Raw genomic sequence first — 21321 nt, forward strand, 5'->3', positions numbered from 1 at the left:
GGATATAAGCCTCTGCTACGAGCTAAAATTGCTCACGAGATTAAATTATAGGGCATTATGGCTTACAAAATGTGTGTTTGTCTCTGTCGTAATATATCGTAACGCATGAGCTCTGTGTAAGCCTGAATGTGATAGTGTATAAAATAATTTCCAAGAGCTCTTGTCTCTTATATTATATAATGTGATTTAACTATAAATCTAGCTCAATGCGAGTAACAAAAAAATACACTCAAAAAGTAAAATATCACTTTTATTTTGTAGTGTCACAGTGCAGATAATTGAAAAAAAACGAATGACTAAATGTTTGTAATCGTAATTACTCATTATAATAAATTGTATTGATTAAAATAAATGGAGAAATATAGTATAACGATAATACGCGTAGATTATAAGATGGCAATTAAAAACGTGACTTTTATTTATATTTTTTTTTTTTTTACTTAAAGTAATATATTATTACCTATATCAATTAGTATTTCCTAAAAATTGCAATCAAGACAATTCATTAAAAAGATAAAATATGTGATTTTTTATTTTTTTCAGATCCTAAATATCTTCAATTTTCTAAAAGTTGAAATATTAAAATATTATATTTTTTTTATATTACTTATTTTTATTTTTTTTTTAAATTTTTGACAATTTAAGAAACACTTAAATATAACAATAATAATTTAAAATTATTACACTAATAGAATTCAATGATAAAATAATATATACTTAATTTTTTGAGAACAATAAAATTATATATTATTCTCGATTGGGTTTTATAGATACAATTGAAAACAAAGTTTGCTAAATGGTTCACAAAAAAAATTCTAAATACGCTATTTCCTTCTTGTATTATGTGTTTACGTGTGCATGAACTATGAGACATATTTCCTGAAAACTTTTGTCCGTTAACACCCAATATATTTTGTGTGGGTGACTTTGTCAAAAAGGAAACGGTTACCTACCTATCGTATACTGTTTAATACAGACTTTCGAAAGAGATGGGTTGCCAATAAAATGTAAATTGACGATAAATATACATAAATTTTACTTTACATAAACACTATTTAAATTTCTCGGAGATAAAGTATTACATCTAGTTTTTTTTTATTCTCTCTTTTTTTACCGTCCCCCGGGCCTGTTCGCCTTCTGTGTCAAATACCGCATGAACTCTTTTTGCTCCGCGTGCGATGTTTATATACTATTCCTTTTGAGTTGACGGTTGAAAAATTCGAGTATTCCGTCCTCGCAGCTTATTATTATGGTTTTACTTTTTATTTATCGTCATTTTTTCTTCCTCTCGAAATACCAAATGTGCACTGCGCTGCAACAAGCAGAAAGAAAATACGACCGATGTTTAACCTTTGAGTGATGCCTTTGAAGAATGATTACAAAATTGTAAAAATGAGTCTAATTTCATTTTTCCGAATGATAATATATTATATAATATATATATGTATTATGTACAGTATATAAATCGTTGGTTACAGTGGTAGAAGTATTTTTTTTAGTTATTAGAAACTTGCTGGACTATTGCTGTTTAAACACCAATACGTTGTCTACAATTTGTTGTCTTAGTATACAATGCGACAATATGGCGACGAACAAATATGTTTTATCTTTGAAAAATTCCGTAAACCTTATACTTCATTCATAGCCCATATAGATTCCTCCAAACATTTTTACGCTTTTTTAATTATTCGATTTTAGTTGTGAACACATTGGATCAACTGTAGTGAGATGAGCGTATTATGTTTTTATTTGATTGCAAAGAAAGACATGTAAAATAACATAACTTTTGTGTATAAAAAAAATTTCTAGAAACGTTTATTTGATATTTTTTAATGACAGATTTACAACAACGTGATTTATACGATAATGAGCTTGTATATGCATATTTACTGAGATTTAAATGCGTCCTGCATCGTATATATCGGTAGCCCATATAATAAACTACTTCCTATTAATATCGCCGTCACTGGATTCAGCAGTGGTGGTAAACTAAACCGGATTTTTTTTTCTTAGCTGGTCGCACTTTTTACTATTATTATTATTATTTAATCACATTACCGGCAAGCCGAGAACCGCCGGTTTTTATTCGTGGGCAATAAATCGGCGGACCGGAAGAATCGCGCAAATCAACGGCATTGCGGGTTAGTGGGATGGCAGGTGGGCAGGGGGTAGGCTTTTAATCGGATTAACACATCTTTCACCAGTGTACAGGATTAGCTAAAAAGGGATCGCGATCCCCTCCTTTCACCTTCCTTCGACCGTCAGTGGGAAGGGGATGAAAGAGTGAGCATCCCATGATGTTGATGCATTGGCCGTGACCACATGTTCGGTTTTTAACGCGATTGCCCATCCACTGAACGCAATCTCTTATCACTCGTCCTGCCGCAATTGTTGTTTCCAGAAAATTAAACTCGCGGCTGATCGCGAATGCGCATAAATTTACCAGACAAAGTGCGTATATAAGTATTTATGATAATAGTTTTATATATATATATATATAAACATGTATGTACAATGTACATTGTACATATATACTCGTATCAAATTTGATCAACTGCTCGAAACGCAATAAGACGGAATGAAATGGATTTTAGACGATGCTACACATGTCATATTCGTATCCTACAAGATGTGTACTATTTTTCTAACTTCCACAGATTTTTTCAAACGTCATGTATAAAATAAAGGTGTCTAAAATGAGGCACAACTCATATGAAATAACAATGAAAAGTCAAGAAAATAACAATTTTTATTCGTAACTTATCAATTACTGCAAGACTTTTCCATGACACTAAAAAATTCATATTCTTAATGCACTTCAGTGTATCGTTATATAGGTGTAGGAAAAAAGTTAATCTGTCAATGAAATTACGAAAAATAGTTCATTTTCAATTCAACAAAATTAAATTTCCGTAATTCCAACTTATTATTAATATAATAATACCTAGTATATACTCATAAAATACGTATTATATATACTCGTATATGATGGTTAAGAGCTTTAGTTTGTTTGAATTTAGCCAAGGCAATAAAAAAAATGATTTCAATTTCTAAATTTGTAATAGGAACTGTTGAATGTTAATTATGGTTGTAAAAAAACATTAGGTACTTTAATTATCATACATATTAGAAAAGATCGATTTAAAAATAATTTTCATGAATAAATGTGAAAAGATGGATCATTTTAGATTTTCTCGAAATACTGCAGTTGAATGCTACCGAGTGCAGAACCTCCACCTAAAATCGAACTCGGAATTAATTTTGTTACTTTAATCCGCTCGTATCACTGTTACGAGTGAAGTTCTGTCGGATAACTATACCGTATAATAGTTTTAACCTAACTACAAATCACTCATATGCACTAAAGCCATGTAAAATGTATATAATAATTATTATATAGGTACGCATATCTTATTGTAATCGACCACACATTCAACATTGAACACAATTATGAGACGACACGACTTGAGTGTAGGCACATACAGGTACACACGCCGCACTGATGTATGTATACACTCCAAGTAGTAGCATGCACATACTACGAGTCTACACACCGACACTATTTTCGTCCGGGGGTCGTCTGATTGACCCTTTTTTCTGTTCCCAGTCTATGCGGCATGACGTGCGCGCCGCCTCCGTCGTAATTTTCTCCGCGGGAGAGACGGGTCTCCGAAGCGAACGAAAGATTAACACGGATATTATAACACTAGGTGCATATTTTGTGTGTGGCAACCGCGTCTGCATACACTTATAATATGTACGTCTGTAACGCACACAAGCGAGCGACCATTTGTATTATCGTTTCTTATACATAACGTCAATGCGCTTTATATTGTATGCGCAATTTGTCGTGTCGGAGATATCCAACGCGTGATAACGAATACCCATAATATACATTATGCGCACACCTATAGACCGGCTACCTGTACGGCAATAATAATAATAATGGGCTGCCGACGACGGTTCGGGTGGCTTTTCTTTTTTTTTCTTTTTTCATTATTATTATTATTGTTATTATAACGCGCTACCGCCCACCAATAATACTCACACACACACGCGCGCACGTAGATATACGCACAGCACACAACACGAACGAATGACAAGGGTTTTCATTTGAATAATATAAGCTGCGACACGTTTGGTTTTTTTTTTTTTTTTATTCGAGCATTGTTGTTTTCGTCGTGTGCATTTATAAATGCTGTGTGTGTTCTGACCTTTGGTTGCGGTCGTATTCAAATTTTTCGTGGTCCTTTTGTACGCGCACACAAACTCGCGTAAACATAACACAGTAACACACGTTTATTATATATGTATAAATATATACATATAATATGTATATTGTATATATACCTAATATATATATATATACATACGCATAACAATATGTATTCGAAAACAAACGCAACCGATTCGTATTGTGTTTCAGTGTTTGTGTACCAATGTCGTATGTACGTGTGTGTCTGTCTGTTTACAATGGGTGTAAAAAGTTATAAATATTATGTCGGTTAGAACGGCAGGACCCCAGACGGCGCGAGGTTACCGGTGATGTTACCTCATTCTATTATAGGGTTAGCGCGATTTCAGATCGCATCTCTTTTTCTTTTGATACGATGAACCGATAAGTTTTTGTCCGCTGCCGCCGTACAGTTTCTAAGATTTTTCATTCATTTGGTTCTACGTCGTATTTAAAACCAGGTGTATTACAATAGTGTGATTAAGCTGTGTCGTATTATTATTTTAAATACAAAATAATCTAAACTAAAACTGTAGAAAAAATTGTATACAATAAACAATTCATGATACATTGTAAATAATGTATAATATGATAAAATTATGTCGGTACCCGACGGGAAAGTTGTGTTATAGAAATGTTTTCAGACGACGAAATCATAATAGATATAGAACATATTATCGATTGTGTGAAAACCGTGAACTGTTTTTGAAGTATTGCATTTACGAAAATCAATGCATCTATTGTTTAAAATTTATACTTTTAAAATAATTATAATAAATATAACAAAACCTAATGGGAATTTTAAGAATTTAATACTGATTTATAAATTATAATATTGAGGACGAAGACAGTAAGATGTACAAATGTGTGTACCAACGGGTGTGGGGACTTTAAATTTAAAAACAGCGGTAAATAATTATTATGTTCGAAAAGTTGAATTTGCTGATCTATACATAAAAAGCTAAAAAAAGGTCCTATAAAATTCAATCAAAGAGTTTCCACTTCACATAATCCTCTTCACAAAATTGCATATAATTTATATCGTAAGTTAAGTTACCGAATTAACTTATTGTATACAATAATAATATTACAAATTGTATATGCACTTGTTTAAAATTAAAATTAAATCGTTGAAATATTAAATTTTATTAATCTTCAAAACATTACATCACTTATTGAGTACGATCATTCTTCAATTTCCAATGTATAGAAATGGTACAAGATATTTTTGACTGTTTTTAAAATTGTGAGCTGTGAATTAAATAATAAATCTAATTTTAGCATTCTAACACAATTCAATAATACATTAGGCTTAGTATAACCAAAGTATTATAATTATACTATAATCATAAAATAATTTATATTTTATAATATACAATATACATATTACATATATTATTATATTATGTTAACCACCAACAGTATTGATATATTGATAATAGTAAATAGATTATAATATTTGGTATCACGAACTTAAAAAGTTGAAACAGTTTTAAACAGCTGAACAGAAAACATTAAAATATGTATAAGTACACTTATGTTTCAAAATAAATTGTTTAAAAATCAAAATTAAATTATATCATATTTGCAAATCATAATTATTATGACCATTGTTTAATATAATTGCTACATAAATAAAATTATCATAATATAGGTAACTATGTAGAATATACAGTAAATAGTTTTATTTTTATGTAATGAAAATTAATTCAAAATCATAAACATAAATAATAAAAAGGGTTAATAAAAATTTTCAAGAAACACTATTTAACAAATAATTTTTACATCATTTTAAAATAATTTGTATAATTTACAAAATATTCACTTTCATAGATCACTGTAATTATTACGTAATTAGTAATAAGTAATTATAATAAAATGTAATAACTATCGAAAATAAATATTTTGTACAAATATTTTTAATAATAACCATTTTAGTTTTTATGTAAAGAAATCCTTAACGAAAATAAATATTAGTGGTATAATTAATACTTCGGTAGTTTTTTAATCTTCAATACTTTTAAAAATAATTGAGGAAACGAAAAAAAACTGAATTTTTTTAGGCAAAACCAGTTTTCAACAAAATCGATTTTGTTTTTTTTGTGATTAAAAATGTAATAACTGTAGAGACTTATTTACATATTAATTCTTGCATTTTTTTTAAGATTTTGTACTATTTTTATTTTTTTAATAATTTCGAATTTTTTAGGATACTTATATACATTTGATATTTTTTTACCTTTTTTGTACTTTTTTGATGTATATATGATACATTTTTTAATTTTGAGCAAAAAAGCTTTTTTAATAATTATTTTAAGTTCAAATGTTTACGAAATTCATTAAAACCGCAAAAGTTCTATATTATTTTGTAAAACTCATAACATTTAAGGTTTTAAATTTTAATAGAACCGTCCTACTCAAATGTATAGTTTGATATCTTCATCTTACTAACCTAAATCATAGCATATATTTTTAAGGTCAGAAAAATCTTTATTGCTCTATTATTCTTAATAACTGTGATTAGATCCATTATACAATTTAAATGAGAATCATGAGTGTATGTAAGGGAGATTGGGTGTTCAGACACCCCCAGAGAATTAAAGATAAAACAATTTTAAAACAAATATTGTGAATTAAACTTATTGTATACGTAGACCAAAACCCCCTCCAAACATATTTCCTACCTACGCCCATATCCAGGGTTATGAAGCTTATTTGTTTTTTTATTACAAGTTAATTGTTATGAACATATTAAAATATACAAAAAATGAACAATATTATCGTATTTTTCTTTCGTTTTAAATTTAAACCGCATTTTTATCCACGTCAAAATATAAAACTTTTGATTTATTTTCTATATTAATCTTTAACCGACGGTTTAATATAAAAATAGTATTTTCAGCACAGTTCGTTCGGACTTAATCGTATATAGAAATAGTTTATTAACTTAAATAAATCTAACCATATGATTAAAAATCAAATATACATAATATAATATACATATTATAATATTATTAAAATATATTACCATCGTCACATACAATAATTTATGATGTACTTATTATTATTATTAAATCTACGAGTAATGTAAAGTGTCGTCTTTGAGCCTTCGGAGGGGTGGCTCATGTCATACCGCATTCACGTATACTTATTATATATATATAAGGGATCATGCGATGGAACCTGCAGCTACCGGTTCGGTGGTGGTGTGGACTAGAGGGGCGGCTCTCGAATCGAGGGACTGCCGACACCACCGCAACCGCCGCCGTCGAGCGAGGAAGCTTCGACGCGTCTTTTTGTCCGCGTTAATTACACGTCCGCGGCAATGTTTCTTCATGAACGCTTCCGCGTCTGCAATTAACCGCCACCACCGTTATTGTACTGCGTGTAATGTGTATATGTGTGTGTGTGTGTGTGTGTGTGTGTGTGTGTGTGTGTGTACGAGCACGGTAGACGGCGACGACGGGGACCCTTTCTAGGTGTATATAATTTCGTCGGGCGAATGCAAATCAGCGATGCCAAACACACACGGGAATTGACGGCGGCGGTGGGCTAGGCGGTGGTATTTTTCGGTTTGATGAACTTCAATACGGCGGCGGCCCTATGTATACACGTCCCTCCGCCTCCCTTGCCCACCGCCCCAATCATAGTCGGTTTTCCTCTACCGCAGCCTCACTTAATATACATATATATATATGTATACTGTACATACACGGCGTATACACCACACAACCCATACAAGTACACCGCAGAATCTCTCGCGCATCGTCTGCAGTGATTTGCTAAATACCTTCCGTCCGCCTCCGCCTCGAGGTTCATTTATACGCATATATCGCGGCACAACACGTACAGTACGGAGCGGGTAGACACGCGGGTTTGGCTGGTTGGTGCCGAGTAGTAATATACTACTACGACTGCGCTACGGCGACGAATTTTCTCGCACAGAAAAGCGCGCGTGAATTAACCTACACCGAAATCCCGAGCCCTGCACACGCGGACAGAGACGAATACATAAACTTATCAACGGTCTGCACCCGTGACAAGGGTAGTGTGGAGGTGGAACGATGTGCCGTGTAATATCTATAATGCCAGCGTATACCTACGCGAATATCGCGGCGTACGTGTGCCGAAGAATTGGCGGCGCGAGAAACTATTCCTGCCCGGCCATGACGAGGAATTGAATTAATTATTATCGTCATACGTATACCTATATGTATTATATATGTATATAACGTACTTGTCTGCTACAGCATCGTCGTCATATACACAGGCGAAACCATAGACGTTTCCCCATCAATAGCCGGGCCAAAATCGTTCTCCACTCGAACGATATTTAACCACTCTATAGGTATATAGGTCAAAAAACAAAGCTACACTAATACTATAAGTTAACACAGTTCCGAGGATTGTGTGTGCACAGTTTGCCGCTAATTGGTTAAATGGTCTCGGTGATCAGCGAGTATATACTAACGAGAACACAATCATTTTTATATGCTAAGAAAATATTGTGTATTAGTACCTATATTATACGACCATATTTCAAAGTTAATTAAAAAATATTTGTTTCGTAGTATTTTACTACGACGAGTTATATCGATTGTGTCTATGAATTAAACAAATCGTCATAATTTTAATAAATCATTAATAAATTGTCCATGTTTATTATTAGTTGAATATTCATATCCTAGTTAGGTAGTAGTTATAATTCATTTAAAAGTACATAATAAATTAGGTATTACATCATCGTTTATATGAAGGACTAACCCCATAAATGTATTCTTGGCGTAAAAAAGATAAAAATACGCACCTATATTATATTAATAAAGGAAATACTAAAAGTATGATTACATTGTGGTATGTGCCTAAGATCAAGAGTACACCGTATACGATTTCCAGGTGGATAAAACAATACTTAATGATAGCAATTCATAAAGGTACAATAGGTATCTGGTATGCACTATTCTTACTGCAGTATTATCAGTATAGATACTAAGTATACACCAAGATACACCAAGATTTATTTCGTGTGATTCTTGAAATATACACAAAATATTATGTTTAGAATGAACTCTGGCCTAGAACGTGTTTCGAAAAATAATCTTAAAAATAAAATTAATTATCTCTTTCGGGTATCGGGGTTTTTTCACGTTTTTCCGCCCACGGTAAGAATACGTTTTTTGCGGACGTCTATATAATACATAGTTGTAGTATATACGTAATATATAGAACATGGTACGAGAGGACCTAAACGTGTTCGTTGAGTGGTAACCTTATACATCGTGTAATATGTAAGCGAAGTATATGTTTATATTATGTACAACTCGTATTATATATTTGCGTGTATAAACGAAAGGGTTGTGCGATATTTTTGGTTCTACCTCCAATAAGAATATGCTATAATGTTATTATACACCTGCATGTACCTATATAATATGTACACTGTTTATTTAACGTATCTGTACAGGATAAGTCTTTTATTGTGAACCGTACAATATCATAAGTTGTGCTAAAACCTTAATAAACCGTATTAAACATGCTCCGACTCTAACTAGCAGATGCGGCATAAAAAATTAAATGACCCACATTTTTCATCACCTGTCAATATTCATTATTTTTAAATGGTAGAAAAATATTTCTAACGTATAATATCAACGATAATATTATTATAAAATAATATGAGTCAATCTTAACTAAACATTTCAATTATTAATTTAATTATAGTTAATATTTAATTTTTTTTAAAGAGTCAGTATTAACTATCCAATGCTATTTATTTAAACTTTCACTGGTACTAAAATTTACTGAAAAAATCGGTAAAAATAATAAATATTACCTTGTTATTTTCAACAAGTTACATTATCAAATAAGTAGGATGTAATTTATTAAGCTTATATATCATTTTAAATAGCCAATAGATATTAAAATAACTTACTATAATATAATTATTATATAATAATATTTGTTTTAAAAATTATGATTAATAATTTTATTGTTTTTATTAAAATATTGATAAACTATATTAATCTAATAAAAGAAATCAGGTTTAGAAAAAGTTGTGTAAGTATACAGCTTGTACCATTGAAAAGTTGTTGTTTTACTTAATTATTACCTACACCTACACGGGTAAAATGTATTCTGTACCTAGATATTAACACTAAACAAAAAAATAATTAACTTTTATTTTATTGAAAATAAACCTCGGCAGCTGAGCTATTAGTATTTATACTAATTAATTTTTGTTTTTGAGATCATTTTGGTGAAATAAAATGAATTTCACTCTAAAAGAGAAATATAAATTTATAATATTCTTTTCCAATGAACTATATTTGAAAAAATTTAAATATAATGAAATATCATTGAACAATTATTTGTAAACTGAGAAACTATGGATTACATTTTCATGGTAAGCAGTTATACTTTTAAGTTATTATCTACTATTAAGTATATCCAATAATATTATTTTAAAACGTGAATAAAAGTAATTTAGATTAAAAAAAATAATAATAATAAAATATAATTAACTCAGATATTTTATCAAGGTAATAATAGTCAGAAAAAGTTATTCACTGATTATATCCATAATATAAACATGCTATAAGTTTAATTCAAATGGAAAAATATATTTTATTATTACTTAGAACTTATGGCCTATATACTTAATTACTATTGAAATATATAAAAACAAATAAGTAAAAGTTAAAAGAATAATAAGCAGTTTAAAGAAAAATCGTTTGTGTTTGGAGAAAAAAAACAATAATTATTCGATTAGTGCGCATTGGTGCTGTGATTTTTGCTGATAATAATATAAAAATATACAATTTAATTAAACTTAGATACATTATAGGTGATAATTGTTGACATACATTTAAACAATTTTATTTCTTTAATAAAAAGTATAGTTTGTTTGATCGTATATTCTTTAAGTAAATTATTGAATTTTGTTTGAGTAGCTCTTGTACATTGCATTTAACGTGATAAATAAAAATATATAGTAATGTACACAGGTTAAATTTAGAGTTGGCAGATATATAATTCGAATTTCCATCATTTCATTAGTTTAAAACGTACAATTGGTTTAAAAAAAACCAGAAGAGTATTTTCTTCCACGATAAAGTCAATTTCTTAAATGTCTGTAATCATTGCTAAAACTTTGTACACACCGAGAGAATTAACCGACTGGTCGGAATAGAAGTCAAGTTAATGGACTCCTAAGCAATCCATTAGCTAATAACATTAGTAATTTGCAAGTCATTGTGTTGGGTTATTCGTTTTATTCCACAATATATATATGTATATATATATCCTCTAAATAAATAGAAGTCATAAAATCCAAACAATATTTTATTGACTCTCGGTTGTTGGTGTAGATACAATGGTATGATGTTGACAGACGATAAAACAGTTTAATGCACTGATCACTCAGAGTGCTGCAGATGCATTATTTCACTTTTTAGTTACGATTTATCGTATATACTATTACACTAAGTCGCTAACTACTCGTATATGTATACACTTATACACTAATACATTATACTGCCTATACTATGTATTATATCTGTATTGTTTTACCTGATGAAGTAATAACACTAAATACATCAAATCAGAAGTAGGTACATACTTAGCACAAATTAAACTTAATATTGTATCACTAAAATAATTAAATCAATACAATCGAGTTACTCGGTTGGCTTTATGACAGTTCACAGCTGCAGCTGGTATAATTTTAAACAGAAATTAATAATACATTCAACAAAGAAATAACGATAGTCTTTATATTCTTAGTTAAATTTGCTTACAAGAATATTTATCGTTTTTTTAAGCCTAACACTTTATTTGTGTTTTTATTATTTTAAAATTAAATCTATAAATATAATCTGCTGTAAAAATGCAATCTGTTTTATACATTATATTGTGAATAGTAACATTTAGTAAACTTATACAATTTTAAATATAGTAATTCAGTAATTACATAAAAGAGTGAATTTTAATAAGTAAATAATAGAATTGTTTTTTTTTTTTTTTGTTTTGTTTTTGTTTTAAGAATTTGATCGTTTTTATATAATATATATCAATATTAAATAATGTTTTATTTAAGAAAACTATAGTTATAAACACCAGATGTTTTATTTATATTATAATAACATTTTGTTTATAATGTTTAATTTAAAATAAAATATTCGGTGTGTATCCGCTGTAAAATTTTAGTTAAGTGGTTCATAGCCAAGGACCACTAAAAATGTTGGCCCACCGCATAGTTTTGAAATTAATTAAGTAACGGTAAATATAAAAAAAATGTATTAAATTTAAAGTTACACTTATTAATATAATATAATTACTTATTATAGTACTTTATTTTTCCATTTTCAATAAATGTTTATCGGAAAATAATAATAATTTTTTTATTTTATGTATTATTTATAGTAGTATATAATATTATGCAGTATACATTTCAAGGAATAAGTTATGTTCTAATCGTTGTAGATTAATTTGGATTTTGTGTCCTCACGCAATCGTCGTACTCCGTGTTCAGGGTCTATCGTATTAATTATAACAATATTGTTGAATAGGTTTCTAAATATACACACGAAAGTCTAAAATTATATATTTTGAGTCATATAGTTAGGTAGGTATCACCACTACTGATATTTTATCAAAAAAAAAAAAAAAAGAAAAAAATATTGGTAATAACATTAATTAGGTATAGATTAAAAAAAAAACTACAAGGTTGATTAACGCTCGGTATTTGCGAAATGGTCAGCGACCGGATGTGCACTTAAATACAACGTGTAATAATTGACATCGAAACAACTCCGGCTAGACTCGCAGGCCCGCCGTAAAAAACAGAATATTACTATTATTTATTACGCGCTGCCCATAAAATGCTCGAATTGTATATAACGCGATGTAAAGGTGAGCCGTTATTGGCCGTTATTCGGCGTGTTTATACTATAAAAAGCGTCGACAAAGTATAGGATAAAAAATAATATTACTTTTAAAATGGTAAAAATCGAGAAATTAAAATACCAGAAAAAAAAAGAACGACCTTACACACGGTCGCGCGCGCCACAACATTATTATTATTATTATTATTAATTGGAACCGGATAGCATGAAAATATTCGGAGAGCAATTTCTCGGATGCCCCCGGAAAGATCAAAAGTATAGATAACGATATAGCGTGCAGGTATATATATATATGATACACGAAATAAGTATTATATATAAGTGCCTTTTTTTTTTTTTTTTGAATCAATTAAGAGATCGTAACGCTCCGTTCCACTTTTGTGTGTCTATATATATATATATACACGCACACTCGGCAAGTATATTATATTATATACATCGTATATAACTTCTATCGGTCAAAAATCACCTGCTGCTCGCCGCCACCAGCACGATAATAAACGCGGGACACTCGTACATATGCCCATACGTCATAATATAGCCGTAAAACGCGAGCGTATAGTTATTGAAATCCATCGAAGTGACTGCGGTCGGCGTCGTGTGTGCACGTCGGGCAGACGTACAGCTGCCATGTTCGGGGCCGGAGCTTAGGTATAACGCGTATAATATATAGTTCATTATTTCATATTTTTTTCCCCTTCAACGTTCATAATAATAATAACGATAATATACCTCTAATAATAATATGACGTAAGACGCGAACGGCATTACTTTTAACAGATAAGAATCGTATGTATAGTTGCGGGTACGTCCGCGCCAGCTCGTGTGTGCGATGTGTATATATGAGCGTACTGCCCGTACGAAAGGCGCGTAATACGGAAATGTAACTGCCGACTGGTTTATATATACACATGTTGTGCGTATATATATAATATACCATACAGTAATATACTTTACTCTAGTACGATGTATATAAGTACGGCATATAGCTGACCGGCAAAAGGTTAGACTGGTCGGAGCACGAAAACTCTCAAGACGATATTATGTATTACACGAAATATAAAATTGTATTGTGCATGCTATTGGTATATATTATATACTACCATAATATAGGTACGTAGATTACGAACGATTTGAAATTTTTTCCCTAATGAACGAAAATAACAAATTTTACGACGCATCGGCTAAAATACTTAAACACACAGCATAATATGCGATATGGTGACCGGTGTGGCGTGACTGGGAAATGTTTTATAGTTATATAAATGTAATAGCAATAATATATATATGCTTGAACGAGTGCCTACATTGTGCATAATAATATTATATTTCGCAATCGAAATAGCTTGCGGAACTTATAGCCAACGTATATAACGTATATTATAGGTATTAAATTATAGTCTTATACATTTTTTAACCAAAAGCTCAGATATATTATAATATGATGTTTGTTTATTTAAAACATATTTAGTGTCGAAAATATATAATTAAATACTATAAGACGTATACGGTATACACGCTAACATTTAATTACGAAAAAAATATCGATGAATAATATATTTTATTTTATATTATTATGTATTATAATTTATAATTATGAATTGTAAGTATATAAAAATTAAAGGGTTAAAATCATATTTTGGGTTTTTGAAAATAATATAATTTTTAATTCGATCATCTTGGACTATAAACAACACTTTATATTATGTGCAATTTTATAAAAACTATGTTCTCTCAAATTAAATTATATGTAATAAAAGGATTTAACGGTTGAGGTTTTGTTCGTATATTATTACGTGGCTTATGTTAAAATAAACCCATTGGTTTATCTGACCTAATCTGACCGACTAACTCTCAAGCATAATTATTATTAACTCCAGCGTTTTATTTAATAATAATTGTAATTTATTCAGTAAACTGTTTATTTAATAAAAAGCAAAGAGATAATAGATAACCTAATACAGAAATCAAAAAAAAAAAAAAAATGTATTATTAATTATATAATATACACCTATATTATTATAATATAATATACCTACATATTATCACATGACGATAATCATCGCTGAATACAGTGTGCGCAAAATAAATAATATACTTAATAATTATAAATATTATGTAGTTCAATAAAATTATTAATAATATATCATCAACATGCGCGTTAAAGATGAAACAAACACAGCAGACTAAAATAATAATTTTAAACAAACACTTAAAGCTGCCTAATACGCGAATAATATGTATAATAATGTGATCTAACCGTTTTAAACCATTCATAATAATATGAAAACGGTTAGGTTAGTAGGTACCTATATAATTACTTAAGTGACGAACCTAATGTGTATCATTATTTAATATTAATGTTTATTTATGTAACGCCCCGGAGTCAAAATTAAGAATTGTAAATTACACAATCCATTACATAGCATTTAACAATAATAATAAATAACAGTGCAAGAACACGCTCGATATACATGTATATATTTTAATATGATAATATTTTAACCATTCGTCACTGAGACATATGTGTGTATAACTATATAACAACATAGATGTATTAATTTTAATAAATGCTGTACAGAAAAAAAAAACGATTTACTCATTAGAGTTCGTTAACACAATATAGTCGAGTATAATAATAATATGAGAAACACTAAATGGTAAACGGTTCAGTACTCATCGGTATATTAAGCGATATTACTCTAAGAGAAGATTTTCACGCGATCGATAAGATTATATTTTGTATTAGGGTCCTTTTCCACGAGCGTTTGCGCGTTTTTAAATTTAACACTCGCGCGTCAAACACGCCTTACCAGTCTAGTCATCGCTTTACATTTATTTTCCAAACGACATCATGAACTCCGAGGAAGAAGATGCCGTTGTTCTTATTTTAATAAAAAAAAAAAAAGAAATAAAGAAAAAGAAAACATAGATTTTGGGTATATCCACTACTTCAACCAAAGTTTCAGACTGGTCAGTTTTATACACTATATAACGACTTGATACTGGATGAAAACAAATTTTTTAGTTATTTTCGTATGTCTCGACAATCCTTTAATGAACTATTAAATCTAATTACAAATGATATAAGTGGCGAGGATACAAATATGCGACGATGTATTCCAGAGATTGAGAGACTAGCTGTTACAGAATGATTTATATAAAATATAAATGTGTATTGCAATTATATTGAAAGACAAAGCAATATACATAATATATATATAGAGAGAGAGATAGAGATAGAAAAGAAATAGGTACTGTATCCATAATATTATGTATGGTATAAATATCTAAAAGAAAAACAATTTTAAAATTATTCTAAAAATCTTTTTAGCTCATCAATCAAACTCAATTTAGTAAATCTTTTGTATTACAGATACAATCGAATCTAAAATGGACTAAATCACCTGACCATTATGGTCTCAACGGTATTTAAAAATATTTTTTCTAAATTTATTAAAACGATAATTATTAGAACTGCTACAATCATGGTGTATATTACATTTGAGTATTTGACTATTATTGTTTATAAATTTCAAAATTAAGCCTCTTTATGAAAAACGATCAGCTTTGTTTATTGTTTTTTAATAAATATTATGTTAAATTCAATCTTGCTAATATTGAAATTGGCATAGGAAAAAGCAATTATGTAAATTCATTATTTATGGAAGAAAGAAATTGATACCTACGAAACATAATGGATTTTGTTTTGCACGCATTCCATGAATAATGTTTGTTTTTAAATATTATTTAAATTCCTCTTAATTTCTCAATCGGAATGCAAACTAATATCTTATTGGAAGTTTACCAAAATATATTCACACAACTATTAATTCACGTATTTGATTTTACACAGGTACCGACAATATCATAGCAACATGGTATAATATTCAATAATACCTATCTATGAAAAGGTTGTTTTTATACGTTGGTTCATTATAAATGTCAAAGTTTTACTTATATTATGTCGTTTTATTTATGTGCATACCATACATATAAAAATCCGACGAAATAATATGGCTCAGTAAAACCATTAAAAATCGGATTGTAATTTTCTCACTTAAATATTGAAAACGACCTAAAATATCAATCTTCTACAGCATATACATTAAGTCCACCAATCGTTCGTCGTTTAAAATCAATTAATATTAGTAATAATATTATAATGAAATAAAAATTTAAATCTCGCGTTAAGTGGTTCTAATGCAGATACTTCTTTAACTATACTATGAAAATCAAGACTTATCTAAATTTTATAACTTACAAAATCATTTTATTATTCATTATTATAGTCTATTATATTACACAAATTTATTAAATGCGGTTTTTTTCAATTTAATAATTAATTTAAATTAAATTAAACTGTTGAAAACGTTTTATTATTTTAAATGGCAAATTTTACCCACCTATTTGTATATATTTACATATTCAGCATATTCTATGATGTAAACAAAACATACCTACCTGTTTTATTAAAAGCGTATCAATAATATAAATATTCAAAATCGTTGAATAACATATTAAAATTCTCGATAAAACAAATTTTGTGCAGCATACATAATATAAATATAAAAAATTATCCGCTCTGCTTATAAAAAAAGAGTATGCAGAACTTATTATAACACATTTAAAGTTTAAAATATACTTTACAGTAATAATAGTTGCACAGTGCTCGTCGTCGGGAACAAATGGGTTGAACTCGTAACGATTTGCTTCGTTATAACTGAATAAAGACTCATTTTATGAGCCTTAAAAGATAAATAAAATAAAAACTAAACAAAATCGGTAATGAATTCGTACGCAATTTTATTTTAAAAATTGGCCGTTTCCAACGGACCGAGTGATCCGATCGTTTCGGACGGTTAACGCGACTATACAACGATAATATAACAACACTAAGATATAACTCGCGTTCTTTCGGGCGTAGTTACTTTACAATAATACAGTACACGCGTATTTCAATGTAATAATAATGATGATGATAACGATAATATTCCGTCTCCGGTTCAATCGACCATCGAAAATGTCCTAAATTTTCCGGCACATTTGACAATATATAATAATATATACTCAGTAAACTGCACCATCGTCAATCCCACTTGGATATTTCTGACACCTATATATAATATTATGGGCACGACTGGTTCATTTGACGGTCCTCGTCTTGGTTTGAACAAAATTTGAATAATAATAATAATCATCTTTCTTTCTAAGATTTTTGCTTTCATATTTTACTCATAACTTGCAACATACAAGCACAACTACGCGCCCTGTAAGCACGCAATGTGTACATTATATTGTAAAAAGATGTATATAGAAAAAAACGGTCTGACAAAGTTATAATATCATATGGATCAGATCTATAATATATAATATATATTATTTTATTATATTGCACATTTTCTAGTGTTTAACCACATTTTATTTTGTCGCTGACTGTTGGGACTTGAAATACATTTTAACCCCTTCGCCCGTTGTCGAGATTAAAGAAAAAGTATTGCTTTTCCTCTAACCACGCCTTTTGTTCTACTACTATACTGTTGAAAGTTGTGAGATACGATTATATATATATAATTTAACTTTGTTGGTATAAATATATATATATATATATATATATAATATATACTTTATTACTATATAAATGTATATTATCGGCCACACACTTTTATTCCGTTGAATAATTCATTTTTAAACATACCGCCGTCACAGCAGGGTTTACTCAAACGCACAACGTTACCCACGCACGTGTATAATAATATTATTATTGTACCTAGAATCTATATTATATATTTTATGTATATACAATATATACACAACCAGTACGATAATATAATTTTGTAAAATGATTGTACTAACGTAAAATTTTTACATATTATTATAGTTTTAAGCACTTATTTTTTAGATTTTCAGTCATTTTATTATTTTAATAATCACATAAATTAACCACACAATTATTTAATTTATAGATTAATATTTTTACCGAGTTTATAAACCCACTGCAAGTCTATATTTCAAATTTATATTGATAAATACTAAAACAAACGTAGTGTAAACACTATAGGTACCTATTAAACTCATCGAGTGAATCTTTTAACCTTAAACGTACAACTATAAATCCTGAATATCGATTGAGAAAATAGGATCGATAGTATAATACGAGTATTTTCATGTGTTACGTGTACAAAAAAAGTCATCTGGTTTAAAAAATACCCAGATTATAATGTATACTACAAACTAATATAAAATAAAATAATATTGATGTATAAATAATTATGCGTAGTATAAAACATATTGACAATGTCGAGATTTCTAAAGCGTGTACATTTATATCTAAACATTAATACGTTAGCTATTTTTTTTTATCGAGTCAATAAAAAATGTATGATTAATCTATAAAAAATATATTAATAATAGGTATCTATAATTTAATATAAAAATATGCATGATATAGTAGGAAAAATATATGAATTGTAAGGTATTATCGGGTAGGCTCAAATAAAAGATTTTAAATATATTATATTATTAGGTTGCCATTAAGATATAGGTACCTACAATATAAAAATAGGAATGCAGTAGTGGCGCTATCTCTTCAGTAAAATAAAATAAAAATTTCTCGGTTAAAGTTGAGTGCAATACGAAAATATATAAAGAGCAGTAACCAATTTATATAATAAAAAAGAAAATACAGTTCTAGTGAATTATTGTTTGTTATTCAAATGTACCTACCTACATAAAAAGGCAATATCCGCATGTTTGGTGTTTATAAACTCAAAAACCTAAATACGAAATACGCCTGTTTCTTTTTACACATACGCAGAAATGCATACGAACAAAAACAGAGGAAGCACAAACTCCAATACCGAACTGCGTGTTTGCGCTAAGAAATGCAATATTTTGAAACGAGTTGATATTACAATCAATGCGTTTTTCTGGTCAATTTACGACCAATATACGGTATACTATGATGAAACTATCATCATATAATACGTATGTAGATGTATAATTTATCGTACACAGCGGGAACGCGGGATAGCGAATAAAGGCTAAAACTAAAAACCATACTTGTAAATTATTACACCTAACCGCATGCGTAACACGCGTATACGGTTATTTGCAAGAAATTATGGGTTTAACGAAAAGTCCAAAACGGCTGAAACGTGATATTCAAATACATACAAAATATACTCTGCCCGGAGCTGTATGGCTGTATACATATAATATATGATTATATTATATGTATTTGCCACCATATACTTACTGTAGCGTTGTTTTAATTATAATAATTATACAACCGACAAACGAGTCAGTAGGTCTCCAATTGTTTAAGTTAATAACCCAATAACATTGTTGATAAATAGTAAACATACGTAATTATGTCACTAAAATATTATGTGGACTATCTAGAAATTTTTCAAGTGAATTTTACTACGATTCTGAGAATAAGATAAATTAAAATTTTTTTTATCAAACATGCGATAAAATAGATAAAAATAATAATTGTTTCTACAACTTTATACTGTACATTGTTATATTTTTACCCTTTTTTGAAATTTTTTGTCTGTACCTGTATGTTTAGGCGGATTACTAAAAAACGGTGTTAAAATCAAAATTCAAAATTTAACATTCAGCTTAAGTTTTAAAGCTAAATCAATTTCAAAAAAACTGAATTTTCCAAACAATTTTCTTTTTTATTTGAGACTGAAGATGTTGATCCTTATTATTTATATAAATAAATGTATTATAATATGTTTAATAAACTTAAATTTGATTCTTTTGATGATTACAGTATTTGTAAACCTTTATTCGCCGATAAATTGATTAATTGTGATTAATTTTAGTGAATAAATTATATATTTTATATCATGTCACGTACGGTATGAAATCAAATTAAAAAACATTGTAGTCAAATTTGGATAATTTAATAAAAAGATATTTTCATATTAATTGAAATAAGTACATACTTTCATAATATTATATTTTGTGAAGAAATCAGAATTTGTGTCATAGTAGCCCTTTTGGAGATTTTTCATATTATATATTAACTGAAGCAGAATTTCTTTTTTGAACGTTTCGACTTTTATAAATGGTGATGAAGGAATTAAATTTATCATTAAATATTTGTAATAATTTCGAAAAGTTTAGACAAGCAATGTTAGATTGAGTATACTAGGTACAAATATAATG

General features: G+C 28.9%; 1 protein-coding gene across 6 annotated transcripts in view; it reads right to left on the bottom strand.

The window, feature by feature from the left end:
* The window catches only part of LOC114128098 (RNA-binding protein 5-like), a 92711-nt gene that overhangs the window by 47554 nt on the left and 23836 nt on the right, over positions 1-21321 (bottom strand). The gene's annotated exons all lie outside the window — the stretch shown is intronic.

This window comes from Aphis gossypii, chromosome 1, assembly GCF_020184175.1.
Source record: "Aphis gossypii isolate Hap1 chromosome 1, ASM2018417v2, whole genome shotgun sequence".
Lineage (NCBI taxonomy): Eukaryota > Metazoa > Arthropoda > Insecta > Hemiptera > Aphididae > Aphis > Aphis gossypii.